Source organism: Macaca thibetana, chromosome 14 (genome assembly GCF_024542745.1).
Source record: "Macaca thibetana thibetana isolate TM-01 chromosome 14, ASM2454274v1, whole genome shotgun sequence".
Classification (NCBI taxonomy): Eukaryota; Metazoa; Chordata; class Mammalia; order Primates; family Cercopithecidae; genus Macaca; species Macaca thibetana.
In genome coordinates this window covers 65175056-65194956 of record NC_065591.1, presented here as the reverse complement: position 1 = coordinate 65194956, position 19901 = coordinate 65175056, and the positions used below count along the sequence as shown (strand labels likewise).

General features: G+C 41.9%; 3 protein-coding genes and 1 pseudogene across 7 annotated transcripts in view; 1 reads left to right on the top strand and 3 right to left on the bottom strand.

Annotated features, from left to right (window-relative positions):
- PLEKHB1 (pleckstrin homology domain containing B1) overlaps positions 1 to 19901 on the bottom strand; it is a 367567-nt gene that overhangs the window by 67261 nt on the left and 280405 nt on the right. The window lies entirely within an intron of this gene.
- Positions 1 to 19901, bottom strand: part of MRPL48 (mitochondrial ribosomal protein L48) — a 525613-nt gene that overhangs the window by 292781 nt on the left and 212931 nt on the right. The window lies entirely within an intron of this gene.
- The window catches only part of FAM168A (family with sequence similarity 168 member A), a 206280-nt gene that overhangs the window by 584 nt on the left and 185795 nt on the right, over positions 1 to 19901 (top strand). The window contains exon 1 of one of the 4 annotated variants that reach the window (XM_050756426.1): positions 470 to 2977. The exons of the other annotated variants lie outside the window; for them this stretch is intronic. The gene's annotated coding sequence lies outside the window, so the exon portion shown is untranslated. Of the gene's footprint in view, positions 1 to 469; positions 2978 to 19901 lie in introns of those variants that run through there. 4 annotated transcript variants of the gene reach the window in all.
- On the bottom strand, positions 80 to 18694 carry LOC126936494 (non-histone chromosomal protein HMG-17-like; annotated as a pseudogene).

Sequence of the window (19901 nt, the reverse complement as noted above, 5' to 3'; positions counted from 1 at the left end):
TCCTGAGCCTGGGCCGGTGGCGCTGGCGAGAATGAGAGTGGGGGCTGCGGAGCCCCCGTGCAGGTGGTGGGGAGGGGGTTCAGGTCGCGATGGAACGGCGGGCTGGTGGGGGAGACTTGTCCAGGCGCTGGCTGGGGGTGGGGTGAGGGTGGGACCCAAGCAGGTTGGGGGGCGGGCGACCAGGGAGGAGGACTTTTGATGGAGAATAACACAACCTGGGACAGGAGAGTGGGGTGGGGGCGCCAGGTTGGAATTCGGGATGGTCTTGGGGCGAGGTGGAAGATGAGACTAGGGTGGGATGGCTTTTAATGGGGGAGGGGACTGAATGAGGGTGGTGATTTGGGTTTGGCCTGGAGCAGTTGACAGCTTGGGATCTGAGCTGGGGTGAGGGGTAGGGGAATGATTTCAACGGAGAGTGAGTGGCATGTACAGGGCTGGACAGGACCCTGCGGAGTGTTAATTCAGGAGGGTGGAATTTGGGGTAGACCTGGGGCAGGATGATGGAGGTGGCAGGAGTTGGGGGTGAGGGGCTTGGCATGGGTTGAGACCTGAGCTTGAAGTGGGTGTTTGTCATCTGGGGCTGGTGGAATTTGTGGAGACTTACGGAATAGCATGGGTTAGGATAGAGCAGAGGAGTGCAATTTGGGGGTTTCCTGGGGTGGGCTGATGGAGGTTGGAATAGGAGTTGGTGGAGGTGAAACATTCAGTGAGGGGAGTGTGATGGTGAGCTGGCAGGAAGGGGTCACATTGGAAGTCAGGCCCGAAATGGGAGGACAGGGATGGAAATAGAGTGTGGGGCACAGTGGGTTGGATTTAGGGTGATCTTACAATCACTGGAAAGGGCATGGTGGCTCCTTGGTTCCAGGGTCAAGGCAGAGGGCACATAAAACATCACTGGGCTGCATTCATTGAAAGGATAGCGGCAGGGGTGAGCAAAGTTGGGGGATGGTATCTTGAAGAAAATGTCCCTTGGCCAAGGTGGCAGAGGGAGTTTTGGAGAAGGACTTTCGGAGATGAGCTGGTAGGCCTGGGGAGGTGGTTGCTGATGGTGAGGTGGCACAGGGGAAATTTAAGGAATGGGAGACCTGGAGTTGTTGGTATGGATGGGGCAGAGAGGATGGAGAGGGACAGTGAGCTGTGCCGGAGAAGGGGGTGGAAATGGGTTGGATTATTTTGGAGATGAAGAATTGGGATGGCCTCCAAGAGACACATGAGGGTTAAGGGTTGGAATACTTAAATGGACAGCCTTGGTGGCTGTGGTTGGGGGAGAGGCAGTAAGCCTGTTAGAGGGGACTTTGCAGGGGACACAGAAGAGAGCATCTCATTCTTAGGGGCCATTTTAATCTGTTCGGTTGATCTTTTTGTTTGTTTTATTTATATTAGTATAATTTGGAAGTCAAGTCAGCCCAAAGGGTAAAGTTGAAAGGGGATTTAGTTAAGGTAGAATTAAGGAGGGGAGGGTGTCTTCTGTTATTTGTATATCATAAAAAGTAAGTTGGGGGAAAAGGAGCATACTTCCAAACTAAAGGTGGGAGAAGATAAACTGGAATGTAATAGATATCTTTCTATATAATATTTCTGCCTTTTCCTTTCCCCTCTCCTCCTGGTGCATTTAAAAACTATACCTGGAATTTGAAATTTAAATAGATTTGATGAGCTTGAGATAGTTAAGGGTGCATTTCTTGCTTGAGAACTAATGAGTAAGCCTGAAAAATATGAGACTGAATTTATTTTGTAGGTAGGCAACATGCACATAGGCAAAAAGAGCTTGGGTCTTTTTTATCCCCTTTTTAAATTGATTGCTTGAAGACGCCATTTGTTAGTGTCCTGGTTTGCAAGGCAATTAGGCCCATCATTGTATTGCAGGCTAATAATCCTGAGATGAGTCTTGGCACCACTGCTTTATGTAAACAGAGAGAAGACAGGAAATATGGAAATGTCATAAATATTCATTGGTGAGATGGTTTGGTACTGATGGAGTTTTTCATATGATTGTCTTTTGACATTTATAAGATTGAAAATAATTGGACTCTATTTCTAAAGATTGAATTTTCTTCCAAAGGAATTCAGGTGATCAGAATTCTGTCAGATGTGAATAAATAAAGCATATTGAGTCATTTTTATTTTATTTTTTAGAGAATGATGTTGATGTAGGTACATTGTATTAACTACAGAAACAATATCTCCATCTATTCATCAGAAATTTGATTTAAACCTTAGTGATATGCTCATTCTTAGGGCAGAATGGTGATAATGGAAGGTACGCAGGAGTGTAAATGGAGGGAACATCATTAGAGAAACAGTTTTCTGGACCTAATTGCATTAACTGTTATAATATGTTAAACATAAAGTGGCTGTTGATTAGAGCTCAGACTGAAAAAAAATGAGGAGGGATGTAAAGTAGATAAAATTGGCACCATTGGGATTGAAATAATTCTTTTTATTTTTGTTTAAGCTGCAGAGTTTAACTTGCAAACAAACCATTTTCCTTGGCTTTCACAATTGAGCATATAAAAATACCATTTAGAATCTTTTTTTTTTTTTAGCTCCAAAATGGGCAGAATGATGGAAAGTTGGACTTATCCTTTGAATTGAAAGTGTTTTGTAATGAGGAAGCTTTCTGTATTATAATAGAAATCAGGTTTGAGCAGTTACCTGTAATTCAATGAGACTGTAATCTAATGCAAGCATTTCCCTCATAACTTTACTCTGGGGTCTAGACATTGTTTTTGCACATCTGTGGGCTTGGTCTAGAGGCGGGATGTTTATATTAAAGCCCTAGCTTTTGAGAGCCCAACATGAAAAGTAATTGCCTGGAAGAAATGTGTTGGTGGATTTTTTTTTCCACAGCCATGGTCACTTGTGTAGTAGTAATGTGTTTTTGTATCTTTACCTCATTTGATCCTCCAGATATCTTGGTGAGAAGAGAGCAGATGGAGGTATTGGTAGACAGAAGCCTTGGTGGAATGAATAGCCTGTGAGTTTAGGAGTTGAGTCCTGGATTCAAATCCCAGTTCTACTACTTGAAAGCTGAGTGATTTCAATCAAGTCATTAAAAACCTTGATTTTTATCACCAAAGTGCTGACCAAAGTGCTGGCTGCCAGCACTTTGGGAGGCTGAGGTGGGCAGATCACTTGAGGTCAGGAGTTCGAGACCAGCCTGGCCAACATGGTGAAACCCATCTCTACTGAAAATACAAAAATTAGCCAGGCATAGTAGGTGCCTGTAATCCCAGCTACTCGGGAGGCTGAGGCAGGAGAATTGCTAGAACTGGGGAGGTGGGCAGTGAGCCATGATCACGCCATTGTACTCCAGCCTGGGCAACAAGAGTGAAACTCTGTCTTGAAAAAAACAAAACAAAAAAAAACCCTTTCATATTTAGTGGTAATGGCCGCATAACATTGTGAACATAATTAATACCATTGAATTGTACACTTAAATTTGGTTAAAAAGGTAAAAATACACAAAAAAACCTCAGAAACCAAAAAAACTGGCCAGGCACAGTGGTTCACGCCCATGATCCCAGACTTTGGGAGGCTGAGCTGGGCGGATTGCTTGAGCCTAGGAGTTCGAGACTGGTGAGGGCAACATAGGGAGACCCGTCTCTACAAAAAAAAAAAAAAAAAAAAAAAATTAGCTGGGTGTGGTAGCCTACACCTGTAATCCCAGATACTCAGGGGGGAGGTGGGAGGATTGCTTGAGCCAGGGAGGTCAAGGCTGCAGTGAGCCATGATCATGCTTCTCTGCACTCCAGTCTGGGTTACAGAGTGAGACCCTGTCACACAATCAAACTTTCGTACTTTACAAGGCTGTCAAGGAGAACAAACCAGTTCATGTCCTGAAAACACTGTACATATATGAAATATCTGTTCACTATTTATTTAATGAATGTCTGCTAAGTGCCGGGGAAATAAAAATGAACAGAAAGTAGTTGTCAAGGAGCTTTTAGTGTCATGGGAAAGACAGACAAATTAAATATGGTGAGAAAAATGAGGCAAAATGAATGCTATGGTTAAATGTGGGTTTTGAAGTCTGCCTACCACTTAACTATTAGCTGTGTGACATTGGGCACAATGGGCTCATCTGTAAAGTGGGGATAATAGAATTAATATCATAGGATTGTTTTGAGGATTAAATAAGATAATCAATGGAAAGCATTTTTTTTTTTTTTTTTTGAGACGGAGTCTCGCTCTGTCACCCAGGCTGGAGTGCAGTGGCCGGATCTCAGCTCACTGCAAGCTCTGCCTCCCGGGTTTACGCCATTCTCCTGCCTCAGCCTCCCGAGTAGCTGGGACTACAGGCGCCCGCCACCATGCCCGGCTAATTTTTTGTATTTTTAGTTGAGACGGGGTTTTACCGTGTTAGCCCGGATGGTCTTGATCTCCTGACCTCGTGATCCGCCCGTCTCGGCCTCCCAAAGTGCTGGGATTACAGGCTTGAGCCACCGCGCCCGGCAATGGAAAGCATTTAACACAGTATGTTTTTTAGTACACATTAAAAAAATATTAGTTGTTGCCTTTATTGTTAGAAAGATTGGCAGAGGCTAGAATGAATAGCCTTGTAGGCCCTACCAATGAGTTCTTGGTATTGTGGTATATATTAATGAGGTATTATTTTGTATTATGATCTCATGCATTTTTGCATGTGTACAGTCTGGGAAGTTTAAACAGTTCTTTAAATACCAAACTCCTAAACAGATGTTAGCTGTTAGCTTCCTCATTAATGAAATAAGAAGAAAAATTATGCTTTGAGAGGTTATATGACTTGTTTAAGGTTACACAAGTCAGTGGAAAAGTCTGGGTTACAGCCCCCAAATTCTAATTTGTCAACCCCATTTATATCTTTTTTTAAATTGTAAAATATGTCATATGTATAAAAGTATATTTAACATAAACCCACAACTTAAAGAATAACAAATTGAAGACTTTTCTACTTGCTACCCAGCTTAACAAAAAGGAGATTTCTAGTACCTTTAAAGCCTCTTGTGAGGTCCTACTTGATTGAGTCTCCTACCTTCTCTCTCCCTCAGAGGTAAACAGTTTGCTAAATTTTATGTGAATCATTTCTTTGCTTTTCTTCATACTTTTACCAAATATGTGCATATCCCTAAACCATATATTTTTTACCTTTGCAACTTTTTATAAATAGAATTATAGGATAAATATTGACTTGCTTTATTCTTATTTATTCTTATTTTTTAACTTTTAAAAAAGCTTTATTTCTTCCACCATTAAATAATGTATGCTCATGATAGAAACTAAAAATTACAAAAAGTAGAAAGAAGCAAAAGTATTGTTTTTAGTCCCATTACCCAGTAACACTTTTTTTGTGTTTGTTTTTTTGTAGAGACAAGGTCTCATTATGTTGTCCTGGTCAAGTGATCCTCCTGCCTTGGCCTCCCAAAGTGCTTACAAATGCAGGCATGTGGCACCATGCCTGGCTGACAAATGCTTTTTGTAGAAAATATTTTGTGCCACATATGGCCTCTTGTTGTTCTTTCTCCTCCCTTCCACTCCCCTTCCCTTTTGTCTCCCCGTCTCCCTCCCTGTTCTTCTCCTTCCCCAAGCCCCTCCTCTTGCTTCTCCCCAGTCTTTCTTCTCCCTCCCCTTCTCTTTCTCCTCCTTTTACGTGGTTTTAAGAAAGTAAAAACTCATAGGCCATACAAAAATAGGCCATGGGCGGGCCATAGCTTGCTGACCCCTGGTATGTTAACAGAAATCAACTCAAAGTTGTAAAATATTGAAGAGCAAAGAGACTAAACCAAGTTCATATTTCTTGCTTTATTTTGTTAAATTTAGTTCCTTGGACAGTTATGCATATCTTTAGTGTTGAAAACAATGGTATAGAATTTTTTTGTCAAATTATGTTTATCTGAAAGTTTAACATTTTATTAAATGAGCCATTATTTTCTGTATGAAGACACTTGAGGAAACCTCAGTTTATAAAGTTCCAGCACAACTCCTCCTCCTGCCGTTTAGGCAGGTGTCTGGGTCCTTTCAGAGTATGCCTATTTTATGATGATACAGATTGTGCTTTTTCTTAGATATAGACGTTTTGAAGGAACCCTGAGATGATATATTTTTCACAGTAAACTTCAATCCCTGGCTGACTTGAGATTATGATCTTGATTTGCCTTCTGATCATGTCCCTCAAGCTTGATGATTTCTGCTAACTTGTATTTCTTTTCTAGCCTCTGTTTTATAATTTTTCTAAGTATTTTAGTTTTCTAATATGTCTTCCTCTATCTTTTCTTTTGTGTTGATAGCAAATGTCTCTATCAGTAAATAATAGCTATGCTACTTATACTTATGCAAGTATAATGGCACTATTTTATTTGATATATAGTTCTTAGGTTGGTCATGTGGCATTGTTTTCATTTTAAGGATGAAGAAATTAAGACTCTAAGAGGGTAGCTGGGTTCAGTGGCTCACACCTGTAATCCCAGCACGTTGGGAGGCCAAGGTGGAAGGATCGCTTGAGCCCAGGAGTTCAAGACCAATCTGACCAACATAGTGAGATCCAGTCTCTAGCTGGATGTGGTGGCATGCACCTGTGTTCCTAGCTATTTTGGAGGCTGAGGTGGGAGGATCACTTGAGCCCAGGAATTTGAGGCTACAGTGAGCTATGGTCACACCACTGCTCTCTAGCATGGGCAAGACTATGTTTCAATAAATAAATGAATAAAAAGATTCAAAAGGGTAATTTGTCTTAGGCCTTAAGACAAGTAGGGAATTAGTAGGGAAAGACAAAAGGTACCTAACATTTGAGTGTCTATGGCAGGCAGTATTCTGGGTGCTTTCTTTTCCTTATAGATAGAATTTAATCCTCACATTTCTACTGTATAAGGAATTGTGACCATTTCACAGAAGAAGAAATGGAAGCAACTGAGGCATATAATGATTCAACTAGTTTGCATTTATTTACATAGCTAGTAAGAGAAGAAAAACTCATATTTAAAAACCTGATCTGCCTGGCTCCAGAGCCATTGTTCTTTTTGTTGTACTGCATATAAATCTTCCTGGTTTTAAGCTGTTAAATCAGTAGTCTTCTTCCTTTTTTTTTTTTTTTTTTTTGAGACAGAGTCTCGCTTTGTCTCCCAGCCTGGAGTGCAGTGGTGCGATCTCCGCTCACTGCAACCCCTCTTCCTCCCAGGTTCAAGCGATTCTCCTGCCTTATCCTCTTGAGTAGCTAGGACCACAGGCGCGTGCCACCATGCCTGGCTAATTGTTTGTATTTTTGATAGAGATGGGATTTCACCATGTTGGCCAGGCTGGTCTCGAACCCCTGACCTCAGATGATCTGCCTGCCTCGGCTTCCCAAAGTGCTGGGATTACAGGCATGAGCCTGCGCCCAGCCTAAATCAGTAGTCTTCAACCTTCTTAGGGTAGTATCTGGCTACTCTTTAGAATCACCTGAGGATCTGTTTAAAAAAAAAGACATGTGTCAGTTCTACTCTGGACCAGTGTGAACAAAACTTCTGTAGGTGAACATAAGGCAGATGTGTGTATATTTATATAGAAAATATAAATTAAAAATAAAGGCCGGGCGCGGTGGCTCAAGCCTGTAATCCCAGCACTTTGGGAGGCCGAGACGGGCGGATCACGAGGTCAGGAGATCGAGACCATCCTGGCAAACACGGTGAAACCCCGTCTCTACTAAAAAAATACAAAAAAAAAAAAACTAGCCGGGCGAGGTGGCGGGCGCCTGTAGTCCCAGCTACTCGGGAGGCTGAGGCAGGAGAATGGCGGGAACCCGGGAGGCGGAGCTTGCAGTGAGCCGAGATCGCGCCACTGCACTCCAGCCTGGGCGACAGAGCGAGACTCTGCCTCAAAAAAAAAAAAAAAAAAAAAAAAAAAATAAATTAAAAATAAATTATATTTAGGTACATAGAAAAAAATGCACAAAATGTATAACCAGCATTCGGATCAAGAAAGGGACATTATCCCCTCCTCCAAGGAAACCAACAACTTCCAGTACTGTAGATTATTTTCACCTGTTTATGACATTTCATAGGTATGACTGGCTTTTCCTATATAACATACTTGTGAGATTCATTTATGTTCTCGTATGTAGGTATAGTGTGTTCTTGCTTATTGCTATGTAACAACAGTTCTCAAACATTTTGGTGTCTTCATATTCATATTTATTGACGACTCCAAAGAACTTTTGCTTGCAGTAGCGCAGTCATGGCTCACTGCAGTCTTGACCTACTAGGCTGAAGCGACCCTTCAACCTCAGCCTCCTAAGTAGCTGGGACTACAGGCATGTGCCACTATGCCTGGTTATTTTAAAATTTTTTTGTAGAGACAGGATCTTGCTCTGTTGCCCTGGCTAGTCTCGAACTCCTAGGCTCAAGCAATTTTTCTGCCTCAGCCTCCCAAAGTACTGGGATTACAGGTGTGAGCTACTGCCCTCAGCTGTGTTAGCATATTCTAATGAAAATAAGTATATTATTCTAAATGAAAAAAATTAGAATAATATTTTACATTTTTAAAAATCTCTGGTATCTTATTGAATCTGCCTCTGCATTCAATCTGTTGCAGTTTGTTGTTTTGCATGGAATATAAAGAAAATTCAGTCCTGCATAGATAGGTAATTGGAAAAAGGAGGGATTTTTTTTTTTTTTTTTCTTTTAAGAGAGTTTTGCTCTTGTTGCCTAGGCTGGAGTGCAATGGCACGATCTCAGCTCACCGCAGCCTCCGCCTGCTGAGTTCAAGCGATTCTCCTGCCTGAACCTCCCAAGTAGCTGGGACTATAGGCATGCACCACCACGCCCGGCTAATTTTTGTATTTATAGTAGGGGGTGGGTTTCACCATCTTGCCCAGGCTGGTCTCGAACTCGTGACCTCATGATCCACCCATCTAGGCCTCCCAAAGTGCTGGGATTACAGCTGTGAGCCACCGCACCCAGCCAGAAGGAGGAATGTTTTTATGTAATTGTGGATATTCCTCTTTGATACTACACCAGTCATGTCCAGCCCTTTGAATGTGAGAACTTTTTTGCTTATCTGTGGTGGATATCATGAAAATTATACACACTTTTTTTCCTTTCCTTTTCTTTTCTTTTTTTTTTTAAGCTTATCAGCTATTGTTAGTGTTGGTGTGTTTTATGTGAGGCCCAAGTCAATTTTTCTTCCAGTGTAACCCAGGGAAGCCAAAAGGTTGGACACCCGTGTTACACCAAAACTTGACAATTGGTAGTTTGTTAAGGTTCATTGCCGTGTACAGTCTGAACCATATCACTGAGCTTTCATGCTCTGTTACATTAAAATCCATTGGTCTGTTTTTTTCTTTATTATTTTTTAATTTGCTTATTTCTCCAAGAAAAACCATTGGTCTGTTATGTACTTTAAATAGATCTTTTATCCATGCATAATTTTTGTAGCATTATGCATTGGTCAGTTGGAAAATATTGGTTCATTGAGTATCTTAGTCTGCTCAGGCTGCCATAACAAAATGCCATAGACTGGGTGGTTTAAACAACAAAAATTTATTTTCTCTCAGTGCTGCAGGCTAGAAAGAAGTCCAAGATCATTGTTCCAGCATGGTCAGTTTTTAGTTAGGGCTCTCTTACTGGCATCTAGATGGCCACCTTCTCGATGTTTCCTCACATGGTGGATTGGAGAGGGAGGAGAGAGAGAGAGAATAAGTGCGAGTGAACAGGCAAGCTCTCTGGTGTCTCTTTTTAAAGGCACTAATCCCATCATGGCAGCCCCACCCTCATGACCTCATCTAAACCTAATTATAAATCATCTAAACCTAATTATCTCCCAAAGGATCCATTTCCAGATACTATCACATTGAGGAAAAGGGCTTCAATTTATGAATTTTGGGGGGAGGCAATTCAATCTATATTACTGAGTTATGTGGAGCTTCTTTTTTGAGACCAGGTTTCACACTGGAGTGCAGTGGTGCATTCACGACTCACTTTGGCCTCAACTTCCTGGGCTCACGTGATCATGTAATCCTGCCACCTCAGCTTCCCGAGTAGCTGAGACTTCTGGTGCAGGCCACCGTGTCCTGCTAATTTTTGTATTTTTTCGTAGAGATGGGATTTCACTGTGTTGCCCAGGCTGGTCCCCAACTCCTGGGCGCAAGTGGTCCCCCTGCCTCAGCCTCCCAAAGTGCTGGAATTACACATGTGGGCCACCGCGCCTGGCCATGTGCAGATCTGAATTGTATAATGTTTAAGAACCCACATTTGTTAATATCACCACTCATCTCATCAGACAAGTCTTTTCTAATTTTCACTTGAAAGCTCAAATTTTATCATTGGCAACCAATACTGATAGTTGTTTTCGTTGAAGTGACAGTCTCACATTGTTCATTTTCAAAAAATTGTCTGCCAGACATCCAAGTCTGAATAATCATAATTTTTCTGCCAGTCGTTTTTTTCAAGTAAAAATGGTGTTTATGAAAAGAAGCAGCTAGTACAGCTTGCAACTCAATTGCACAAGTGCTTTAGTGCTTTTCTTTGAGACAATTCTTGTACCTTAATATGCAGCAGAAATGCTTTGTGTGAGGCTGGGTGCGGTGGCTCACGATGTAATCCCAGCACTTTGGGAGGCCAAGGCAGTTGGATCTCCTGAGGTCAAGAGTTTGAGACTAGCCTGGCTAACATGGTGAAACCCCTTCTCTACTAAAAATACAAAAATTAGCTGGGCGTGGTGGCTTACACCTGTAATCCCAGCTACTCAGGAGGCTGAGGCAGCAGAATCTCTTGAACTGGGGAGGCAGAGGTTGCAGTGATCCGAGATTGCGCCACTGTCCTCCAGCCTGGGCGACAGAGCTAGACTCCATCTCAAAAAAAATAAATAAATAAATAAAAAAGGAACGCTTTATGTGTACATTCCATTTTTCCATTTCTTCACACAATATGAAACAGATGTATAATTAGGATTAAGATTTAGTAAAATTAATACTTTTTTTTTGAGATGGAGTTTTGCTGTGTTGCCCAGGCTGGTCTTGAACTCCTGGCATCAAGTGCTCCTCCTGCCTCAGCTTCTCCAGTAGCTGGGACTACAGCTCTGCACCACTGTGCCTGGCTATAATTAATAGTTTTTACGACTTCAAGGACTTTTTTTTTTTTTTTTTTAGACGGAATCTCACTTTGTCACCCCAGCTGGAGTGCAATGGTGCAATCTGGGCTCACTGCAACCTCTGCCTCCTGAGTTCAAGCTATTCTCCTGCCTCAGCCACCCAAGTAGCTGGGATTACAGGTGCCTGAAACCATGCCTGGCTAATTTTTGTATTTTTAGTAGAAATGGGGTTTTTGCCACGTTGGCCAGGCTGGTCTCGAACTCCTGACTTCACGTGATTCACCCACGGCCTCCCAAAATGCTGGGATTATAGGTGTGAGCCATTGCGTCCAGCAAGAACATTCTTTAATGAAACTGAAACTTAAGTTTTTTTTTTTTTTAAACATGTCCGTGAAGAATGCAATGACACTATTACAGTTTGGTGTCACTGCCTTGATTCAGTATAGGATGATATATTTTTATTTGTTGATATGATTATGTTTCTAGGCTTTACTTATTTCTTTTTTTTTTTTTTTTTTTTTTTTTTTTTTTTTTTGAGACGGAGTCTCGCGCTGTGTCACCCAGGCTGGAGTGCAGTGGTGCGATCTCGGCTCACTGCAAGCTCCGCCTCCCAGGTTCACGCCATTCTCCGGCCTCAGCCTCCCAAGTAGCTGGGACTACAGGCGCCCGCCACCACGCCCGGCTAGTTTTTTGTATTTTTAGTAGAGACGGGGTTTCACCATGTTAGCCAGGATGGTCTCGATCTCCTGACCTCGTGATCCACCCGCCTCGGCCTCCCAAAGTGCTGGGATTACAGGCTTGAGCCACCGCGCCCGGCCGACGCTTTACTTATTTCTTATTGGGGGAATAGCTGATGTTGTCAAACCTTTACTAAAAATACTGTTTTGAAAGCCAATGTGAATGCAATTTTTTCTTTGCCTTAGTATAATAAAAAACCTTTAGAATTGAACAGTTTCACAACTTTGTCAGGATGTTAGAAAATTAATTGGGCTTGGTGCTTACTTTTCTCCACGTTGTGGTTAAGGAAGGGTGTGAAGTGGCTTTTAGAGAACTATCCATAGCTATGCATAAGAGTGATTTTTGAGGTATATTAGGTCTCCCTACCCTTAGCCTGGTACATTTACAATAGAAAAAGACAAAGGTACAGATGAAGTCGTAGGCAAATAATCTTGTATAATGACTTCGGTTTTTCACTATGATTGGACAGAGGAGAATGGAGAAAGAAGTAGTCTAGATAAGTCATAGTGCTAAACATTGTTTTATCTTCCAGTTAACACCCCTGTATAGCCTGGAACCTTTGTTCTGGGGGTAGGAAATAACATTCATTGTGTACCGACATTGTGCTAGGCCTTATTATCTTACTTAAACCTGATAATTTTTCTGTGTGTATGTGGCCATATTTTTTAGTTTTAGACATTTAAAAAAATGATGATGATGATTTTTTATTTTTTTTGAGATGGAGTCTTGCTATTGCCCAGGCTGGTCTTGAACTCCTGGACTCAAGTGATCATCCTGCCTCAGCTTCCTGCATGGCTGGGACTACAGGTGTATGTCATTGCGCCCTGCTGTGGTGGTCATAATTATTTTATGTGTAAGAAAACAGAGGCTCAGAGATGTTGAGCCTATGCAGGCCCATCAGTGACTAGGGTGGGATTTAATCCCCAGTCTTTTCTGCCTCCAAAACCTATGAGTGCTTTTTCCTATGTGACATACTGCCTTCCAGAGACAGTGTCTCACTGATTATTTGTATATCCTTGATACTTGGAACCTAGCAGGGGCTTAGTACATTTCTGTGGAGTAATTGAGAACAGTGCTAAGTGAGTGAACCAGTTTTCACAGAGCAGGGTGTAACTCACCCACTCTGAGCTAATGTGCATGTTGGTACTACAGAGTATAGAGTTATGCAGTGATTTTGTACACTAGTATCTGGTCATGGTTTGTTGCTATAGGGAAAGGGTCAATCTCCTTTTTTTGTTTTTTTGTTTTCTTTTGAGACAGAGTCTCACTTTGTCACCCAGGCTGGAGTGCAGTGGCATGATCTTGGCTCACTGCAGCCTCTGCCTCCTGGGTTCCAGTGATTCTCCTGAGTCAGCCTCCCTAGTAGCTGGGATTACAGGCACGCACCACCATGCTCAGGTAATTTTTGTATTTTTAGTAGTGATGGGGTTTCACCATGTTGGTCAGGCTGGTCTTAAACTCCTGATCTCAGGTGATCTACCTGCCTTGGCCTCCCAAAGTGCTGGAGTTATAGGCGTGAGCCACTACGCCTGGCCAGGGTCAATCTTGATAATCTTGATGATACATAATCTACATAATCTTGATGATAAATGTAAAACTATTTAAATAATTTGGATATTTAGTAGTCTAAGAAATTTAATGGGATGAATTTTCCCATAGCTATTAAGAGAGTAAGCCAGAACAAAGTAGATGCAGTATGTATTTCTAAAGAGATCATCCCATTAATAGCTATGAGACCTTGGGTATGTTACTGCACTTTTCTGTGTTTCATTTTTGTAACCTTTAAAAGGGAAGTGTAGTAATAATAGTACATAATTCCTATGTAGTTGTGAGGATTGAATGAGATAATTCATAGAGAACTTACTACAGTGCTTGGCAAATAATAATTACTCAATAAATGGTAGCTGTTATTAATGTTATCTTTCTAGAGTGGAAGTATAGAATTTACTGTGACTTTCAGTATATGAAGAAGGAATAATGTTTTGTCTATTAAAACACCTTTATTAGAGAAATTAAGTGCTGACTTTATTGGTTTTTGTATTTTGGGACCGATTTTCTGGTTGTAGCCTACTTGGTCTCTTCTTGGCAACAGAGACCAAACTGGCTATTTGCTTGGATTTCTTGGTGAACCAATGGAGGTATGGTATGACCTTTGACTCTCCATCGTTCTTTTCTTTTTTTTTGTAGAGATGGAGTCTTGTTATGTTGCCCAGGCTGGTCTTGAACTCCTGGCCTCAAGCAATCCTCTGCTGTCTTGGTCTCCCAAAGTGCTCGGACTCTATCATCTTTTTAAACTTTGTGGTGTTTGGTTGAAACAGATTGGATTGTTCTGGAGAGTTCACTGAGGTTGATAGTTCTTTCTCAATTAAAAATGTCAGTGGACCAGGCACAGTGGCTCACGCCTGTAATCCCAGCACTTTGGGAGGCTGAGGCTGTTGGATCATGAGGTCAGGAGATCGAGACCATCCTGGCTAACACGGTGAAATCCCGTCTCTACTAACAATACAAAAGCAAAATTAGCTGGGTGTGGTGGCGGGTGCCTGTAGTCCCAGCTATTCCAGAGGCTGAGGCGGGAGAATGGTGTGAACCCGGGAGGTGAAGCTTGCAGTGAGCTGAGATCTCACCACTGCACTCCAGCCTGGGTGACAGAGCGAGACTCCGTCTCAAAAAAAAAAAAAAAAAAAAAAAAAAGTCAGTGGGCCAGCCATGGTGGCTCACACCTGTGATACCAGCACTTCTGGAAGCCAAGGCAGGAGGATCACTTGGGCCTAGGAGTTTGATACCAGCCTGGGCAACATAGGGAGACTCCATCTCTACAATAAAATAAAAATAAATTAGCTGGGAGTGATGGCACATGCCTGTGGTCCCAGCTACTTGGGAGGCTGAGGTGGGAGGATCGCTTGGGCTCAGGAGGTTGAGACCGCAGGGAGCACTGATCACACCATTGCACTCCAGCCTGGGTGACAGAGTAAGACAGTGTCTCAATAAAGAAGTCAGTGAATGTAAAAACACCCCTTTCTAAATTTTTTCTAACTAGATCAATCATCATTGAGGAGGTACAGTGTTTCTCCATAAATACCCTACCCCAGAAGCAAAAGAGTGTTTTTAAAAATATTTTTCTGTGTTTATTTACATTTTGATCAGGCTGTATAATTATGAAGGGAAAAACCAACACCCTTTAAAATGAGCACGTCTGAAAGCCTGCCCTTCAACCAAGTGTCACTGTAGGGACACTGTCTCCTAGGTAGGAGTTAGTATGAAACTCTTGACTTAAAACCTTTGAGTTGAGGTCCAGGTTTCCCAGTATGGTATCTGAGGTAGTTCAGGATCCTCTCCCCAACTTCCTGACCATTGTCATTTATTGTTTCTCCTCCTGGCTTGCACATTTTACCTCCAGTACTCGTGAAGTTTGCATTGTACTGTGCCTGTAGTTCTTCAGATGTGCAGTGCCTCTTTTCTCACTGTCTTTGGACGTGCTATTCTCTTGGCCTAGATATCTCTTTGTTACTGTTAATTGGTCTACTCTGATTTAGCCTTTAAGACTCAGCCTAGGAGATAACCTTTTCCAGAAGGTTTTCCATGATTTCCTAGGTTGGAATTGGGTTACTCTGACTGTGGTTATCCATTTATTTGTTGGTCTCTTCCACTTGCAGTGGACAGGAGTTGTATCTGATCATCCTTTTATTCTCAGAGCCCATCTTGGGACCTTGTACAGAATAGGCATCAGTAAAGACATGTCAGGTGAATTCATCATTTCAAACTGGCCTATTAACAGCTGTAATTTCCCGATGAGTCAGTTACTCCATGTTGCTCTGGGCTGAGTTTTGTTTTTTTTGAGACAGAGTCTTGCTCTGTCGCCCAGGCTTGAATGCAGTGGTGTGATCTTGGCTCACTGCATCCTCCGCCTCCCGGGTTCAAGCAATTCTCCTGCCTCAGCCTCCTGAGTAGCTGGGATTATAGGCGTGCGCCACCATGCCCAGCTAATTTTTGTATTTTTACTAGAGACGGGGTTCCATTGTTTTAGCCAGGATGGTCTTGATCTCCTGACCTCGTGATCCGCCCTCCTTTGCCTCCCAAGGTGCTGGGACTATAGCATGAGCCATTACACCTGGCCTGGGCTGAGTTAGAGTATCTTCTATCATTGTTGTTGCCCCTTGCTCCCTGCCCCTTGTGTTATCTCTACTCTACTTCAGCCCACTCTCATGTAGCTTTCCTTTACTCTTTGCCCATGGCTGGGTCAGTGGAGCTGTGTACAGAGTAGACACAAAGAGACTCAGAAAGAACTTGATTTATGACAGGTCCCTGGAATTTCACCTGGAATGAATGAAGATCGCATTGGTAAATGGAGAAACTGGGACCTTATGATTGCTTTTCTGACTCTTAGTCTAGAGTTCTTTTTTCTGCTTCCAAGTTTCCTCTTTATTAACCTTTGGTCAGTTTTAATTTATAGATAATGTAAAACGAATGCTATAAAACCAAATTGTATCAAATGCTTGTGCATTTGATTTTTACAACTGAAATATAAGACTTAACTGTTTGATGGTGGAAAGATTGAGACTTTAGGAAATGTGGGTTTTTAATAACTGCCTTATTAAGCCATCAGTAGTTTCTGGCAGGCAATTTTTTTTTTTTTTTTTTTTTTTTTTGAGACAGAGTTTCGCTCTGTTGCCCAGGCTGTAGTGCAGTGACGCAATCTCGACTCATTGCAAGCTCCGCTTCCCAGGTTCATGCCATTCTTCTGCCTCAGCCTCCCGAGTAGCTGGGACTACAGGCATGTGCCACCATGCCTGGCTAATTTTTTTTTGTATTTTTAGTAGAGATGGGGTTTCACTGTATTAGCCAGAATGGTCTCGATCTCCTGACCTCGTGATCCACCCACCTTGGCCTCCCAAAGTGCTGGAATTACAGGCATGAGTCTGGCAGGCAATTTTAATTATGATTCTCCAAAATATTTTGCTGATTAAAGTCTTTGTAGCAAGCAAAAATAATCACTTATGCCTCTATGCATTGTTTTAGTCAACATGGATATCAGCCTCTGTGTTAGGTTGGTTTTGATGATACACGGAGATGAGTTAGGTGTAGTTGCTGTCTTCAAGGAGCTCCCAGGTGCAACAGATAAGATATAAACAAATAAGTTGACTGGGTGCGGTGGCTCATGCCTGTGATCCCAGCACTTTGGGAGGCCGAGGCGGGTGGATCACAAGGTCAGGAGTTTGAGACCATCTTGGCCAACATGGTGAAACCTTGTCTCTACTAAAAATACAAAAATTAGCTGGGCATAGTGGCACATGCCTGTAGTCCCAGCTACTCGGGAGGCTGAGGCAGGATAATCGCTTGAACCCAGGAGGCAGAGGGTGCAGTGAGCCGAGATTGTGCCACTGCACTCCATCCTGGGCAATAGAGGGAGACTCCATCTAAAAAAAAAAAAAAGAAAAAGAAAAACCAAGTTACAGTTCAATGTTATAGATGTTATAAAATAAGTAGCAGAGAGAGGGTATGCAAACCTTTTTTTAGGGAAGAGTTCTTGGGGGAAGAGTAACCTGAGCTTATTTTTGAAAGAAGACTAGGTCTTATATGTGGACAATTCTGTACATGGAGTTGGAAGAACTGAATTTGAACCCCAGCTCAGCCACTTACTAAGCTGTCTGACTTGGACAGGTTGTTTAAGTACTCTGCAAATCTCAGTTTTTTCCCATGTAAAGTGGGGACAGTCATATCTATATCCACCTTTGAAATTTAATACATTTGAAAGAAGCTCATAAATGTGGTATACAAATATTCGGTTTTTTAGCTCCTAAATATGGTATACAAGTATTATATTCTGTTTTTTTTCCCCAAGCCAAACTGTATCCAGCTGTATTAAAGATACTTTTCATAAACAATCATAGCATTTCAGGCAGGACATGGGCAGACAATCGTTAACAGTGTACAACAACTTTCAAACTCCCTTCTTCAATGGACTACCAAAAATCAGAAAGCCACTATAAATCCCATTGAAGTCTTCATCTGGTGCTCTGAACAGGGAAAGTTTAGAGTGACGGTTGACATTTCACATTTAGCATGTTGTTTAACAACTTTTCACGAGCCGACCCTGACTTTCAGGAAGTGAAGTGAAAGTGACAGAATTTACCTGAAGATCCACAATCTAGAAACAGAACCACTGCTCTTTTGACAGGTGCCATCTCAGTGGCATCACTGGAAAGTCCAGATTGCCTGACACACTGGTAACCAATGATTAGGGGTCAGGTCCCAACAGATGTCTGGGTTTAAGGGAGTTAAGTCTAGCTGAAAGGTGGAAAGGGAGAAGAGGACATAAAAACAAATTTGTTTTTCCATACCACAGGCTTTTGTGCCAAGGTGGCCATGTGTGTCAAAGTCAGGGAATCCCTGCTCCTGGGAGCCAAGAGGAAGTCTCTCAAAACTAGAAGGGAAAGGTGTTTTCCCCACATCAGTCCAGCTTCGGAGACATTCTATTAGTGACATATGCCCCTTCCTCTCAAAACAACAATGACATATTCTGTGTGTTAACAGCATAGCTTAAAAAAGTAAAACAAAATTCTGCATTTTTATAAAACTTGATTAAAAATAGTATTTCAAACTGTACAGGCACCAGAAGTACACAGTTAGTAAAAATGCACACACTTCGGTTGGCATCTCCAGCACCTTCAGCTTTCTGTGCCTGGTCTGTTTTGGCATCTCCATTTTCTGCAGGGTTATCCCCCTCCTGGCCAGCCTCAGCTTTTCCCTTTTTCCCTTTGGGTACCTTCTCTCCCTTCTTTGCAGGGGCCTTCTTAGGCCTGGGCTCTAGCTTTGGAGGAGCAGGTTTAGCAGACAACCTCATTCATCTTCTCTGTGGTTCTTCCTTCACGTTGGCTTTATATCCTTTAGCATCCCCTTCAGCCTTTCTCTCGGGCATGGTGGCGGTGACAGCAAGGGTGGTGGGACGTAGGCACTGGGCGTGGGATGCAGCAGAGCACAGGCTTTAGTTGGTCTGGGGGTCGTTCTCACCTCTTCTTCTGGTTTTTGTTTTTTACTTATTCATTGACAATTATATTTTGACAGATTGTAGCATCAATTTTCTGACCTAAAGCAGAAATAAGTGAGGAAAAGATTAAGTTTATTAGTGTGTAGATGTCATTTATGAAGTGCTAGCACTGTAAACATGTATCAGGGCAAATATTTTAAAGTTCAGATCCATGACACTTTGATTCTGTGCTATTATGCAAGATACTGCTTAAGGTACCTAATGAACGGTATCTGAAAAATTATTGAGTTTGCTTCTGAGGGGCTTGGATAGCAATAAGCTGAACTAGAAAGAGCCACATTTCCTGTCAGAAGACTTATGCTTGCATCCAAGTGATGCAGACTTATATCTGTGCCACCATTGAAGGTTATTTAACATTTCAGAGTTTCATTTTCTCCATCAGTAAAAGAGAAAAATAATAGTTACTTTATAGACTGTGAATTAGAAATAAACTGGATAAATTGCTTACCACTAGCTTTCATCAGTTAAATGTTTAATTTATGGAATATTAAACAAATTTCTGTTTAATTACACTAGATTTCTTTAGAGAAACTTGCTCTAAATGGTGGGCAGGGGGAATTCTGTTATTTATGCTTTACTGACACTGATGATATTTTACCACCTTCTTCCAGTTATTCCTCAATAATTTTGCAAGGTAAGTTTAAATCCCAGCTGTTGTACTTACTTGCTGTGTGACCTTCAAAGTTACTTAATCTTTCTATAACTTATTTTCTCCATCTATTAGGTGGAGAAATAATGGCATTTATATTATATAGTTACTTAATCTTTCTGTAACTTATTTTCTCTATCCATTAGATGGAGACATAATGGTATTTATATTACATAATTATTAGGAAGCAACTGAAGTGCTTAGTTCAGTGTTTGGCACGTAGTATGATTTCAGAAAATGGTAGTGCTGTGGACTGAGTGTATCCCACCAAAATTCATATGTTGAAACCCTAATCCTCAGTGTGATGTTTGGGGTGGGATTTTTGGGAAGTAATTAGGTCATTAGGATGGAGCTCTATAAGTGTCCTTACAACAAGAGACACCAGAGAGCTTATTTCCTCTCTCTCTGCTTTCCACGATGTGAGGATAC